Raw genomic sequence first — 13,482 nt, forward strand, 5'->3', positions numbered from 1 at the left:
CTGGGGCAGGGCTGCTCCTTGGTGCGCTGCTCACTCCTGTAGCAAAGCTTCCCCTACAGCTCCTGCTGGCGGGGAGGCTCTACCTGGGCTTTCAACATTTTCCTGATTAATTTTACGTCCCATTTTATAACTTTCTGCGAGCTCCATAAAAGTCAAGGTCAAACCGAGGGAACCCTGGTGAATAACGGGAGGCGTTTATTTCAAATTGATAAAGACAGAGACATCAATATTAAAAATTTCCATTACTTACATGTTTGCAGCTTCATTTTATTGTACTTAAACTGTTCAGAAGTAGTCATGGGAAGTGCATGTAGAAATCAAGCTCGGACTAACTGAATAAATTTGATTAGCTGCATGCTGAGAAAGTCAGGAAGATGAGATTGCACTTCCAGCAGTGATGCAGTATTTAGGTCAAAGTCCAAAAAATTAGAAAAAGGGATGAAAAATTTGTACTTTTATTTTAAACGTAGGGACTACTGATCTGAAATCAACAGAAAGCCTTGTGACCCACAAGATAAAGTTAGCAAAAGCTACCCTCCTAAAGTCGGTACGGATATTTGTTTTCTTCCTTAGCTTAGCTTCAACTTGATCAAGGTATTATCATAAAACACTGAAGAAAATTCTGCAGTTACGCTTTCACGGTTTCATTTTGCCTGGCTAGATAGCTGCATTTATAAAATTACACTTCTTGAAAGAAAAATGAAAAAAATCTCTTACACTGCAATTTTTCCTTAATTAAAAACTCAATCTGTCAGGAAACAATTAATTCAAAATATACATTATTCAAATTGAAAATTAGAATATATATCAGACGTTGCCATTAATCAGTTGCCATTTTACTAGAATTGTAATGATATTACTAGGGTTATAATTGAAATGTCTCTGTTTATTTTTTATTTCTGAGGAAAAATATGCAGTTATTTAAGCCTTTCTCAATGAAAAACACAACTGCATTTCTCGACCTTAAACAGATGGGGTAAATAAGACATCTTCAGCTATTCAAAGATGTCCATATGGAAACTGAAAACGTATCGATGAAATTTTTCATCCAAAAAAGGCAAAGTAGCAGGAAAAAAAAAGCAATAATATGGTGGCTAGAGCCCTTAGCTGAGATGGAAGAAATTCAGTTTCAAGCAGGACTTTAAACCAGGTAAGCATAATTGCTGGTGAAAAAGGATGGCCTTTCTGAGTGGAGCGTGTGTGATTTAACTCCAAACGTATGAATTGGACATCCTAAGCTCACTTTATCTTCTGTGGAGAGAAATGGTTAATTTCAGGGCTTAATTCATCTGACCTATTTGCGATGTCTGCTCCACAACAAGATGAATTGTCGCACTGAGTAGATCACATCAAGTGTGAAGGGAGCATGGAGTGATTAGCTCAGAAATAGATGTCTGCATTTAATCAGTTTTTTTTTTTTCTTCCCCCAACCTCTCTCTCATGTTGGAGGTTACATTAGAAAATAACAGATTTGCTATAGGACAAGAGACAGATGGACACTGCCTTTATAACTCTGCTTCTACAGCTATGCCTATGGTGCTGGAGACTCCAGGTCGGGTGAAGAGATGTAAGAGAGATTCCCAAGTACATATCAGATAGGACTGGTGTATTTCCACAACCGTTTTGCTACCAATAAAATTGGATTTTTCTAAGGAAAGAGCTTTATTAGAAGAATTTCAACTCGATGTTCTTTTCTATTCTAGTGTGACTATCTGCTTCACTGGAAGGATCATAAAACGTTTGGACTAGGAGGAATACACAAGCATTCAGCAGCCTTTCCAAAAGTAAACATTTCTTGATTTGGGGAGATGAAGTTTCAAATGTCCTCCTTTTGAGCGATCAAGCTATGGAAAGAATATCAGTTTGTTTGTCAGCATTATTTCCTGTTCTTGAGTTGCTTAATATGTGCTCGCTTTTGCAACATCGAACACAGGGAAAAGATTTCTTGCTCTAGCAGCTCTCCTCTTTCTTTACTACAGAAAGCTTTTCTTTTCAGAAAACTGCAGCCCCAACAAACACCCAGTTGTAGGTTGAAAACACCCCTCTGAGCATTGCAGCAGGTTGAGGGGAGAAAATAAGTGTGTGCTTTTTTCTTTCATGTTCGTGTATTTCAGTATTTCCTGTTTCTAGCTAGGAGACATTGCCATGCAAAAGTAAGTTTTAGTGAAGTTTATGCTTTTACCTTTGAAAACCAGATTTGCAGCCTTCCCAGCGCGTTTTGGGATAAATCACGGCTTTCTTCTCTGAACAGGTTAGGTAACTTCTGGCCACATTTTTTCCTAAGTAATTATACTTTAGGGGCCCTGCATTACAACTTCTGCCTTGAATTATTTTTATAGAGCAACTGACAGCGCTGCTGAATAAGGTTTCTTGGTGCTTTCCATTCTGGTGCTCTTTCCTCAAATGCTTGTGCTTTTGTGAAATGCTATCTGTTTGGCCGTTACCTAGAAGAGACAAATGTTTTATGCTGTTATGTGGTGGACTTTTTGCCTAATCCTTAATGTATTTTTCAATGTGAAAAGTGCTAGTGAGAAAGTATTTTAGTTGTTTTGCCTATATGAAATAGTTGAAAGACCCATATAATTGTTGAAAGACCGTTCATAATGCAGTCATGAAATCTATTCAAAACAGGAAGCACAAAGAAGGGGAAGAAAAATGGAAGTGCAAATGTAAATGCCTTTTTTTTTTTTTTTTTTGTCATCCTCTTGTGGTATTATGTAGATCCCCAGCCAGATGGCTACTGGCTATAAGCTGTGTGTGGATTCACAGGATTTTAACTCCTCTGTTGGTTTCCCATCTGTCATAAACTCAGAAGCTGCAATCCAGAGACTGACATGAATGTCAGTGGCTTCTGTAGCACTCTGAAACAGTTACGCCCGAAGGCTGCAGAAGTAGCATGAACTCTAAAGAGGACAGGACATTGTCCCTTGTAACAGCCACGCTGCTAGACTCACAGTAAAGTTCCTTGTGGTCAGTTTAAAGTGGTGCTTTGAACCGAGTGCGACTGCTGTGGTGACAGCAGCCTCAGACAAACGTTTCCTGAAAAGTCTGCCCCAAAAGGAGGTTTTTCTGTTGTTGGAGCTTGGCGAAGGTTTTAAACCCACAGTCACTTTTGGTAGGAAATCTCATGTCTTAAAATAGAACAGCAGACAGTCTTTAACAGAGAGGAGGTGCATGGAAAGAATAGGCCTGAAACGGCTAAAAACATTACTACAAGTCATTCTTCACTTTAAAATGACCAGTTTAGGTTTCTCTACTTCTTTCCTTCAGCATATGTCATCACTCAATGAGATCCACTCTGTCTTTGTTAGTGGAGGTGAAAACAGCTGAAAACTTCTCAGATTTCATGGTGTATGGTAGAAAAAGGCACTGGTCACTTAGATGATGCATTCCTACTGGGGCCTCATTACCACTGAAAACAATTAAACTTGGCTCCTAAGAGTAAAAGAAGCTCTCAGAGTCTCGCTTTAGGTCATACTCTAGAAAGTGAAATGAACAATTAATTTACACCTTTATGAAATGGGCAACAAAAGAAATAGTGTGCTCAGCCCCTGTTTCTAAACCCCTTTAGAATTAATCATGGCGGGTAAGCATATCAAAAAGAAACATGTGCGTAAGTCTGTAAGGAAATCACTATTATTATGAAGTCTGCCCAAATTTATACTTGTTTTTCTTTATTAACATATTTGACTTATGTGAGAATAAAAGTTACATCCCTCCAAGAAAATAACTGCTTTTCTAAGGAGTAACTGTCTGAATTAAAGCAATCTGGTAATCCAGTTTCAAAAACACAGCCATGAACAAATGAACCTTCCCATTCCACTTTCGGCTCAGTTCTGTAGGATAGGGAATAGCTGAAGAAGGTCATGAAGTGTCAGGCTGCACGTCAGGTCCTTTCTATTGCTTGGTGAAGTAGCTGGGAGTTAAACACCCCTTTCAGCATTGGGCATCACAGCTAGAACAGGTATGGGCAGGTGCTTCAGCGGCACAGCAGACTCTGTATCTTCTGCCCAGGTGTCCCCATGACAAAATAGGATGCTGGTTGGAAGACTTGCCCTGCATTATAACACCATAACATTACAATCCTCTTGCAATTTTTTCTTTGTGTTATGCAGAAAAGATTTTCACAGAAATCAGAATAGGACTGCTATTTCATGAGTGATACTTTCTGAAATTTATGTTAGATTGATGGTAGAATTAGCTAATTGTGCTGGGCTTTAACTTCGGCTGGTAGCCACAGCAACGGCACGCTATTCAGTCTTTTCCTGCACTTTCCTCAATTTCCCTCCTCCTCCTGTGGGGTTGTCTCTGTGTCAGAGCTCATTCATCTGCCTCGAGGTTAAAGGAGTAGAGTCACAGCCCAACCAGATGTTGGCAGAGGAATAACTGAAATAATCTGAAAATGAAGCCTTACTTCTGCTGACAAAATTATTAATCCTATGTTTCTGTGCCCGAAGGAAGTGGCTGAGAGGAGATCGGTATGGTCCTGTTGCCTTTAATAAACCTCGGTCCTACATAATGATATAGCAGGAAGAGCTCTTGAGTGTTCAGGAAGTAATTTCCTCCCTAAAGGGCCTTTGTAATCTGCTCTATATCATCGCCATCATCATCATCAGTGCTTGGAGAAATAGGTTTCAGGTGCACCTGCCACAGGAGAGGGAGAACATAATTTTGCAAGTGAGAAGTGTCATAATCCTGCAGAGCACTTTTGTCTCTCTGGCCTCTAGCTCTAGCATACACCATGGACTTGCGTATGAATATAATAGCAAACCATTGGTCAAAGTAATAAGTTTCCTGTGGAAGTAATGCAGAGCAGATATAAAATGCAAGACTCATGATGAAGTGAAATGGATTTTCTGTTACAAAAAAGTGCATAATTTAGTTCACCTACAAGTGGTCCTGGAAGAGCCTTGAGTAGAATTCTCTACATTAAAAAATAAAGACACATGTTATGAGTTGGCTTCAGGTAAGAGAAGATGAGAAATATGAGTTGGAAGCATCTGAAAGTCATAGGTAGTAGAAAATGTATCAAGAGAGATCACACTAGTTCTCCCACCAAAATCTTTGAAAGAAACTGCTAAAGAAATTCAGGATTGTAGTCTAAGATAGCAGGTACTGTACTGGGGGGAAAATTGTAGAGTAGAAAAGGCCATTTGCCAACATCAGCCACACCAACAGCTGGTTAGAAAACGAAGGGATATATTCCTCCTGCCCTCACTCTGTCTCTTTTGAACAACTTGTCAGAAGGAAATGCTAACTTGTAATGGTAGGATAAAGTTTTCTTGATGTCAGCTGTTATCTGGGTTTGCTGAGAAGCTGGCATTATCAGAGGTTCAACATGTGTTCATCACCTGACCAGTTTCTTTGGTAGATCTTTGTTTCTTCAAATCATTTCTTGACTTTTAAGTTTCTCTTTATAAAGTCTGTGTTTTTCAAAACTTCCTTTTTGTCATTTTTGCACTTGCAGTTTATCAACTTCTGCAACAAAGATAAAAAGACAAAGGTCCTTATTGTACTCAGCTGTTTTCCACTTAAGGATTTGTTTACTTATGAATCCTGTTATTTAGTACATCACTTTTATTGAAAACTGTTCTCACATGTCTGTAAACTGTCCTCAAGGCAAGCTTCGTCCTTGTCTAGACATGAATGTTTGGGACTGGTGGGAGGAGTGGGGTGGAAATCGAGGGCAATCTGAAGTACGTGCAAACAAAATAAATTACTCATTTTTTGAGTTTTTTTTAAAAAATCAAAATGTCAATGGAAAAAAAAAATCAAAATGGGTCTTTGAAATGGATAGGGATAAAGGCTTCACAAGGGAGTGATGACAGACTTGGTTTGGGGCAGGATGAGAGGAAAGTTGAATTGAAATGTATATAATTATTGAGTTTGGGTAATGGGAAGGACAGAACATATTCAGCTAGTGTACTTCGGAGTATACTTTTAAGCCAGATGTGTATGTTCAACATAGGAAATTCACTTTAAAAACATAGAAGAAAACAAGCAAGTTGGGAACTTGGGGAAAGGCTTCCGGTTGTACAATATATTATTCTTTCTGTTGATCTTGTTTTGATGAACTTGCCCACAGCTGGGGGGAGCATTGCATGAAACTTTCAGTTCCATTATTTCTGACATTCGTCTTGAATTTCAGGAGCAGGATCTAAAGCCCAGATTTTACAATTTGATCCTCTCCCTGCCTTAAAGTTTCTTTTGATTAAAGCTGTAAAAGCCTGTAAGCTTTGGCACTGTTTATCTTTGGCTCATCTTACCTGCATTACAGATCAATGCATTTTAACTCTGGAAGTTCTGAGCAGATTTCAGCAGGTTTCCAAGTTTTGGGCTTGAATTAGCTTCAGTTTGGAAACTTTAGCTGGTTCAGAATGGCACTCGTTTTCTTCATATAGTATCAACTCAACCTGAGATGACTTTTGACAAGAGAGAGTCTCTTCTGGGCAAATGTTATTCATGGCCTGACTTCTGGAGCAAAGTGCTCGCACCTGACTAATATACTGATTTTCAAATAATTCAATATCTGGACAGTTTTAGAAGTTGCGTAGTTGTGCTTTTATTTATGGAGAGGGAGAGGCCACAGAGAATAGCTTGGAAAGAAACAAGTTCAGACAGTCTTGGTTTTTGTTAAGGAGCAACAAAAATTGATTCAGCTGCCTTTTGTCAATAAAAATGCAGCCTGCTGGAGGAATAGTTTTTACAAACATCTGAGGTTTAAGTCATGCTTCTAGCAGCAGAATCACAATTTGTACTTTAAAGATACTGTCAGTTACATGTAGTTCAGAGAAAGAGTAGGGAAGAAAAAACAGCAATTTGAAATCTCACATTACATCTGCAAAAAGTCAACATCCACTCTTTTATTTTACCATATATCTTGCATAACCTGAAATGAATTTACATTTTTTTGTGATTTAGCTGTTTTCCATACATTCCTAATTCTTTGACCTGGGAAATGTGTCTCTTTCTCTTCTTGTTTAGTGTGAAACTGACCTTATGTGGAATTACATTTCCTGGTAATATACCATGAAAAATCACTTATTTATTTATGTCATCATACCTTATTCATTATACTTTACTTACTGAGGGGAGAAATGAGTTGCATCAGTTCAGCTGAAGCTTATAGAATAACCAAGCTCCTTAGCTTTTAGAACAGCAAGGAAGATGATGATCAAAAGATTGCTGTTGGAGGAAGAGCTACTCTTCTCATTTACATTTCTGAGCATTTTCTGAGATGTCTTCCACCTCTCGGTTTTAGCAGAAAGAGTTGCAGAATCAAAGCAGCATCTGTTTTATCATCCAAAAGAAAATTCTAGCTCTCACTGTCAGCCTTCTTTGGCCATGGTTTTCCCCCTTTTATGACCAAGTGAGCATTAGAGCCTGTCAGGATGCACATAGCTGCATTAATCATCTCCGCTGGCTACAGCCAAGCCAGTGGACTGGAAGTATCTATTTACTAAGGGCTTGTCTACACCGGGAAGTAGCTCTGCTCATTAAGCGTTAACTCCTTCTGTGGATTCTCCTGGAGCACCTTGCCATATTTTAGCTCTAGGCTGCCTTGAAAATACGGGATTTGGTAGTGGGTGTAGTTAAACTGCAGAAAGCCTGTATTAGCATGCAGCGTGGGTTCAGACACACGATCCTGCCTGCCCCCATGTGTCACTTAATCTTTTGTAACTGACCCTCTTCATGCTCGTCGTCAGTGGCAAATGGAAGGTAAGATGTGTTAGTTCAAGCCTCTTACATCAAGCCAAGGTGATTTGCTTGTGTGTCCATGCTTCCCTGCATTCACAGAAACAGCATCATTGATAGCGATTTGGGTGCTAGTATTACTTTGATTATTCCCCAAGTAAATAATTTGGAAGAGTACTCATTATTTTTTCAGCCATGATAGTGGACAAGAAGCATGTGGGATGATAATCCACACCTCGCATGAACCATCTATTATTTAGTGATGTTGAAGTTAGTTGGGTTGAACTGCCTTTTGTATAGAAGATTTCTGTGAACAAAGATGAGTAGTCTTCTGGAGAACAGTCTCTTAAGTGTGCAACGTAAAGGCTGTTCATACCAGTGTATCATCATCCTGGAAATAAGGGCTTTGTTACCATGGCAGCTAAAGCTTATCTTCATGAGAAAGTTGCATCACTTTAACAAGAGCCATATTTTTAAAAGGAATTTATACTAGTGTAAGTTCCTTCGTGGAAACTATTTAGTGTAGCTTAATTTCATTAAGCAAGCCTTAGCTAAACCGCACTAAACTGTTTTTTAATTGAAATTGCATTAATTCAGAAGTTTGCTGAGTACGTTAACAGTGTATGCATTTTCAGGGGTGGTATTTTCTCATGCAAACAAAAACTTTTGTGGTTCTACTCTTGATATTCACATTTAGCTGTTAATTTTGTTACTAGCTGTAAAAAGAATAGTCAAAATAATAGTCTGTAATATTAAGCAAAATACCGTTTATTTCAAAAGACAAATGTGGAACCAGGGCACATGAAAATTATATTGAGACAGGTGTTTAACAGAAAATACGTTATGTGCTTCAGCTTGCCTGGGCGCATTACCTGACTAAAAACATAATGACCATTCCAAAAAAAAAAGTAGTAAACTGAAGGAAGGTGATAGCTACATTGCTAGTAAGTGAAAACTTTTTGCTTTCAGCACCTTTGACTGCATTGCATTCTTTGGCAGTTGTGTTCTTCTCTTCTACAAACTTACATTGCTAGATAAAGTTTTATTCAGTGAATTCTGCCAAATGGGAACAAAGGGTCGTTTCCTCCGAGTTTTTAGGACGACATTTGCTATTGTGTGTGAAATTCCAGACCGGGGTTGGCTTGAGGGATAGCAGAACGTGGGATTACATTTTAGCCCTGTACATATATTTGTACTAGGTAGCAAACAAAACGACTTTGACAGCCTTTATTTGGGGTATATGGCTATTATTCTTTCTCAGCAGCTGCCGTTGCTGCTTCACCTCAGGTTTTGTTATACTCTGTTTACGCTGACTTACACTTGCACTTTCTTAGAAATTCTTGTTGTGTGATGGAGGCCTCACCACTTCACAATTTTTGTCCAGTTCTCTCTAGCAGAGTGAATTAAGTAAACAAGAAAGTCCAAGTTTGGTTTCAAAAGAAAGAGTTCAACTATTTGAACACTGACAGTTCAGAATGTCTGGGCTTAAAAATTCAAGTATCCTATGCCTTAGCCTCAATGAAAGACACTATGATTTTGAAATGAAATACAATAAAAATGAACTAAATGCAGTATCAGGGATTAAAATAGAGCTTACACATATGTATAGTGAAAGTATTCTTGGGGCCTTTAATTCTGTAGTGTCCTTGGCTCTGCTTTCTGCAGTGGCTCACTGCCATCTTGGAATGCCACAAGGTAAAAGCAAAGGCTTTCTTGTGTTCTGCATACTGAAGTTAAAAAAAATTAAATTGCAAAGAGAAAGAAGCAGAACAGTGCAGTTCTGTACTCATGTAGTCCTGCTTTTTGTCTGTACTGCACTTTATGGAGCTATGAAAAACCTCACTCAAAAAGTTGTATGATGTCAAGGTTACAAATTTAGCAATCAGGAAATGCAAAAGTTAGGGCTGTGCATAACAGCACAATTATTTCACTTGCACATGAGATATAGCTAGGATAATTATGCTAATAAACATCTTTTTTGGATATACTGTGTGCACTTTAATATAACAGTGAAAAGATTTTCATGAGGAACAATATGCATTGAACATCCCAAAATCTTCCCTAGTCTCATAACTTCCAAAATGGCAGCATTACGGCATAAACTAGTCTCTTACTACAAAAAAGAGCACTGAAGAATTCAGTAATTTTCATTAATTTACAGTCTAATTTTCTATCTACAGATAGCTTAATTAACAAAGAAATTTCTGCCTATTTCAGCCACAAGTCTTTGTTACATCTTTCAGCTTCTTTAATGTCATTGAACACCTCCCTAAGTTTTTCATTGTGAGGATGTAAAAGAGCAGTCAGCAGTTAAAAGTTTACTCCAAAAATCTGGAAAGTCAGCAGAAAGGCATTTGTTGATTTTAGTGGATTGGGATTAAGTCCAGTATAAATATCTAATGATACCAAAACACTTGCTTATTCTTAAACATTTGCAAATGAATTCATATGCAAAATCTGTATTTCTGATTATCTCCAGTTTTGTAAAGAGGGTCTTCTGCTACTAGGTGCCCAGCTAATCGTTAGGCTATGTTTGTAATATTGCACCCTCAGGAAGGCAAGTAAATGATAAAGCAAAATCTGGCATTGCCCTTGCAAGAACTTTCTTTTCACCCCAGCAGCTACTCACCATGCTTTTGGATCACTAGGTTTAGATGACAGACCTGCAATTAAATCTTTTTTTCCCGACATACATGACCTCCACTGCTGCTCAGTCAAAACATTTTCACATTCACATTCCATATGTTAAAATAGGGTAGTTATTACATTTGCTCTCGGTTGTCCTAGGAGAGGAAAGACTGAAGAGTTTACCCTCCTACTAAACTGGTGATGAAAGATATGTTTTAACAGCAGTTTTAATTGTAAACTATAAACTCACAGAACTTCAGAGTACTATAAAGATCTGTATAAAATCTACTGACCCCCAACTCTACATCAGCTCCCAAATTTGTGATCTGGACTGTAATAGAAAACTCCTATTTAATACAAGAACAAAGAACTAAACATTTGGAACTACTTGTACCACTGATGTATATGGTTTTATACTTACTATAAAAAGTTAGCCTGTAAGAAATACTAGAGTACATCGCATTATAAAGTGCATATAAATATCTAGTGAAGTCTGTGTCCAAGTTTCCTAACTGCCCAAACTCAGCCAGTCTCCTCAGCCAGTCTCACAGCATGAAAGCCACAAATACCTAGGATTGAGCCTAGCTTCTTCCTTCTGTTGAGCCTGAAATTTTTTCACCATGTAGCAAGGATGAAATAATAGCAAGCCCCAGGGATGCGGTGCTGAAAGGCAGAAGCTAGCAGCTGAGCAATGGCAAGGATCAACTCCTTAAATTGTCTTTCCATTGCAATTAACTGCATACCAAATCTCAGCCAAATGGTGGCTAATAGCAGGGATGAAGTTTAACCTGTTTGACTTTGCACTGAAGGGGACGAGCGCCACAGGTAGCCTTGCTTACAGTGAAGTACAAGCAGGAGATTTAACAAGCTACTACTTGTCAGCTCTTAATTAGCAGCTCCCATCAGAGTGGCAGCACCCAACTGCAGTGCCGTCTGCTTCAGTGCAAAGTCCAATTCATTAGTTAAAATTTTCAGAGGCACAGTATTTTGCTTGGGTGATGGTATTTAACTGCTAAAGCTAAAGATTTACCTATCTTTCAGTTGTTTCTGTCAGTAGGAACAGTTTCCAGCTAAACATAGTACTTGATGGTATCTGCTAAATTGGACACACACAGCGGGTCAGGAGGTTCCCTGCGCTAAAACGCTAGACATGGTGCAAGGTGATTTTTGTTTATTTTGTTTTGACTTACAGTGCCGATTTCCATATCTACTACTCTTTCAAGACGGCTGTAGAGCATTTGATTTGGCCGAGTGCGTCTCTAACAGCTAGTAGCGCTGCTGTTTTGACAGTTAAGTCTGGTTTGCCTCCGCTGTAACTTTGCCACTGCACAGCAATGCATGCTTTGCTAGGGGCTTTGCCGAGCTTGAGAAGATAGCCAATGCTGTGTGTATTCACAAGATAAAGAGCAGTTTGTTGAGCCTGCCTGTTCACCCTTCCTGGTTAGTAAGAAATGTGGGTGACATTTAGCTCTTGACTAAAGTTGTGTAAAATAAAGTGGTATCCTTTTTGAACTAGCACATTCAAGAGGAAATTAAAAGATAGTAAAACCTTACTCAGATTACACCAAGGAACAATTGGAGAGTTGGAAACTGAGAAAAATGATTTGCTTCAGGCCCTGTTGTGAGTGTGTGATTGAAGCGTGTAAGCTGGCATGTCAGCCACACAAAACTTCCTCTATAAGGAGAATACTTCTTATATTTTCCGGGTCCCATGGATTTCTGCAAAATCTGAGACACATCCTGCTGATGTAAATTCTTAGATTTTTAGCAATCTTTTAGTTTTCAACCTTTTTCCAAAAAGCTGTATCCTACTGTAAGCTTGTTAGCAGAACATGACAGAAATGGCGTGAAACAAATACATTTGTACGGACAGCTAAAAAATCATGATGGCTGGCAAATCACAACTGGAAAATTAATGTTTACCTCAGTTTTTAGTTTTTCTTTCCAAAATATTGAAATGAATGCTATAGTGAAGGAGGGGGATGAGAAACATCTTCAAGCATTTCTCTGTAAATGTACATTTCTTTTTTGTAGTTTTAAAGAGTCTTTGGAGTTCAAACTTCTTGAAAACATTGCATAGATGAATCGGCCTCTTTCAGCACTTAACCTCTAAGCCTTAGATTTGTATACATACTTACACGCACTGGAGTTTATGCTTGTTGTCTCACATGTGTGCACCCACTCATAAGCAAATAATCAGGGGTGATAAATATAGTTTTAAGAATCTAATATGGCTCCCATTAAACTTCAAAGTATTATTTGTATGAGGAAGTTGTGCATACTGTAGTACTGCAAGCATTTTCTATTGCTTGGAGGTAGTGCTATGCAGTATTTTATTAACTATTAACTGTCTGATAAAGGTTATTTTTTGGATTTTGTAATAATATAGAAAACTGCTTAAATATATTTGCAGAAATGCAGAGAGTATACTGTTCTGGTTAGTTTTACCATGTGGGAAGGGTGACAATGCAATGAACAGGAATAAATATGCCACAATGTTTTTATCTTTTTCTTTAATGCCAAAGGCTCTTTATATTTCTTTTATACCATGCAATCAAAAGATGAAAATAATGTTAATAGTCTGGGCTTTTTGGAAAACAAACAAACAAACACACATCCCGTTTTTATATTTTTGTAAGCATCGTGTACAAGACCTACTGTTCTTATGTTCTTGTAAGAACCTCTGATGTTCTACAACACTAGTGGAGTGTCAACTCAGTGCTTAACAAAAGTGCCCTTAAAGAGTAAACCAGAGATATAAAAATGAAACATGCGTATTATTTGAAGGTAGAATAGCTCCTAAAATTATTGTATCACATGGGTGATTGCTGTGTCCTGGCAGAAGGACATGGTGTTTACATGCTCCGATCACATAAAGTGTTACAAGGGTGGGTAGAGGGGCGGTCAGGAGATTTGTTCCAAAAGTGTACTCCTGATCCCAAATAAATGCTTTCTTGCACCCATCCAACTTATTATGTAAGGGACACTGGAGAAGGTAGAATAAAAATGGTGGGAAAATGTTCTCCTCCCTCAGCAACAGGCAGAGGAAGAACTCAGTAGGGCCTTTTCAAGGAGAGGCCTTCCTGCCCCCCATGGGCAGCCCTCTTAGGTGCAGATCTGCCACTGCACAGCCTCAGAAGCCTGCAGCTACATCGATCC

General features: G+C 38.5%; 1 protein-coding gene across 6 annotated transcripts in view; it reads left to right on the forward strand.

Moving 5' to 3' along the window:
• The window catches only part of ZMYND11 (zinc finger MYND-type containing 11), a 107,490-nt gene that overhangs the window by 29,117 nt on the left and 64,891 nt on the right, over nt 1-13,482 (forward strand). For 3 of the 6 annotated variants that reach the window (XM_035564297.2, XM_035564292.2, XM_035564295.2), the window contains exon 2: nt 1,704-1,784. The exons of the other annotated variants lie outside the window; for them this stretch is intronic. The gene's annotated coding sequence lies outside the window, so the exon portion shown is untranslated. The remainder of the gene's footprint in view (nt 1-1,703; nt 1,785-13,482) is intronic. 6 annotated transcript variants of the gene reach the window in all.

The sequence above is a fragment of the Cygnus atratus genome, chromosome 2 (assembly GCF_013377495.2).
Source record: "Cygnus atratus isolate AKBS03 ecotype Queensland, Australia chromosome 2, CAtr_DNAZoo_HiC_assembly, whole genome shotgun sequence".
Classification (NCBI taxonomy): domain Eukaryota; kingdom Metazoa; phylum Chordata; class Aves; order Anseriformes; family Anatidae; genus Cygnus; species Cygnus atratus.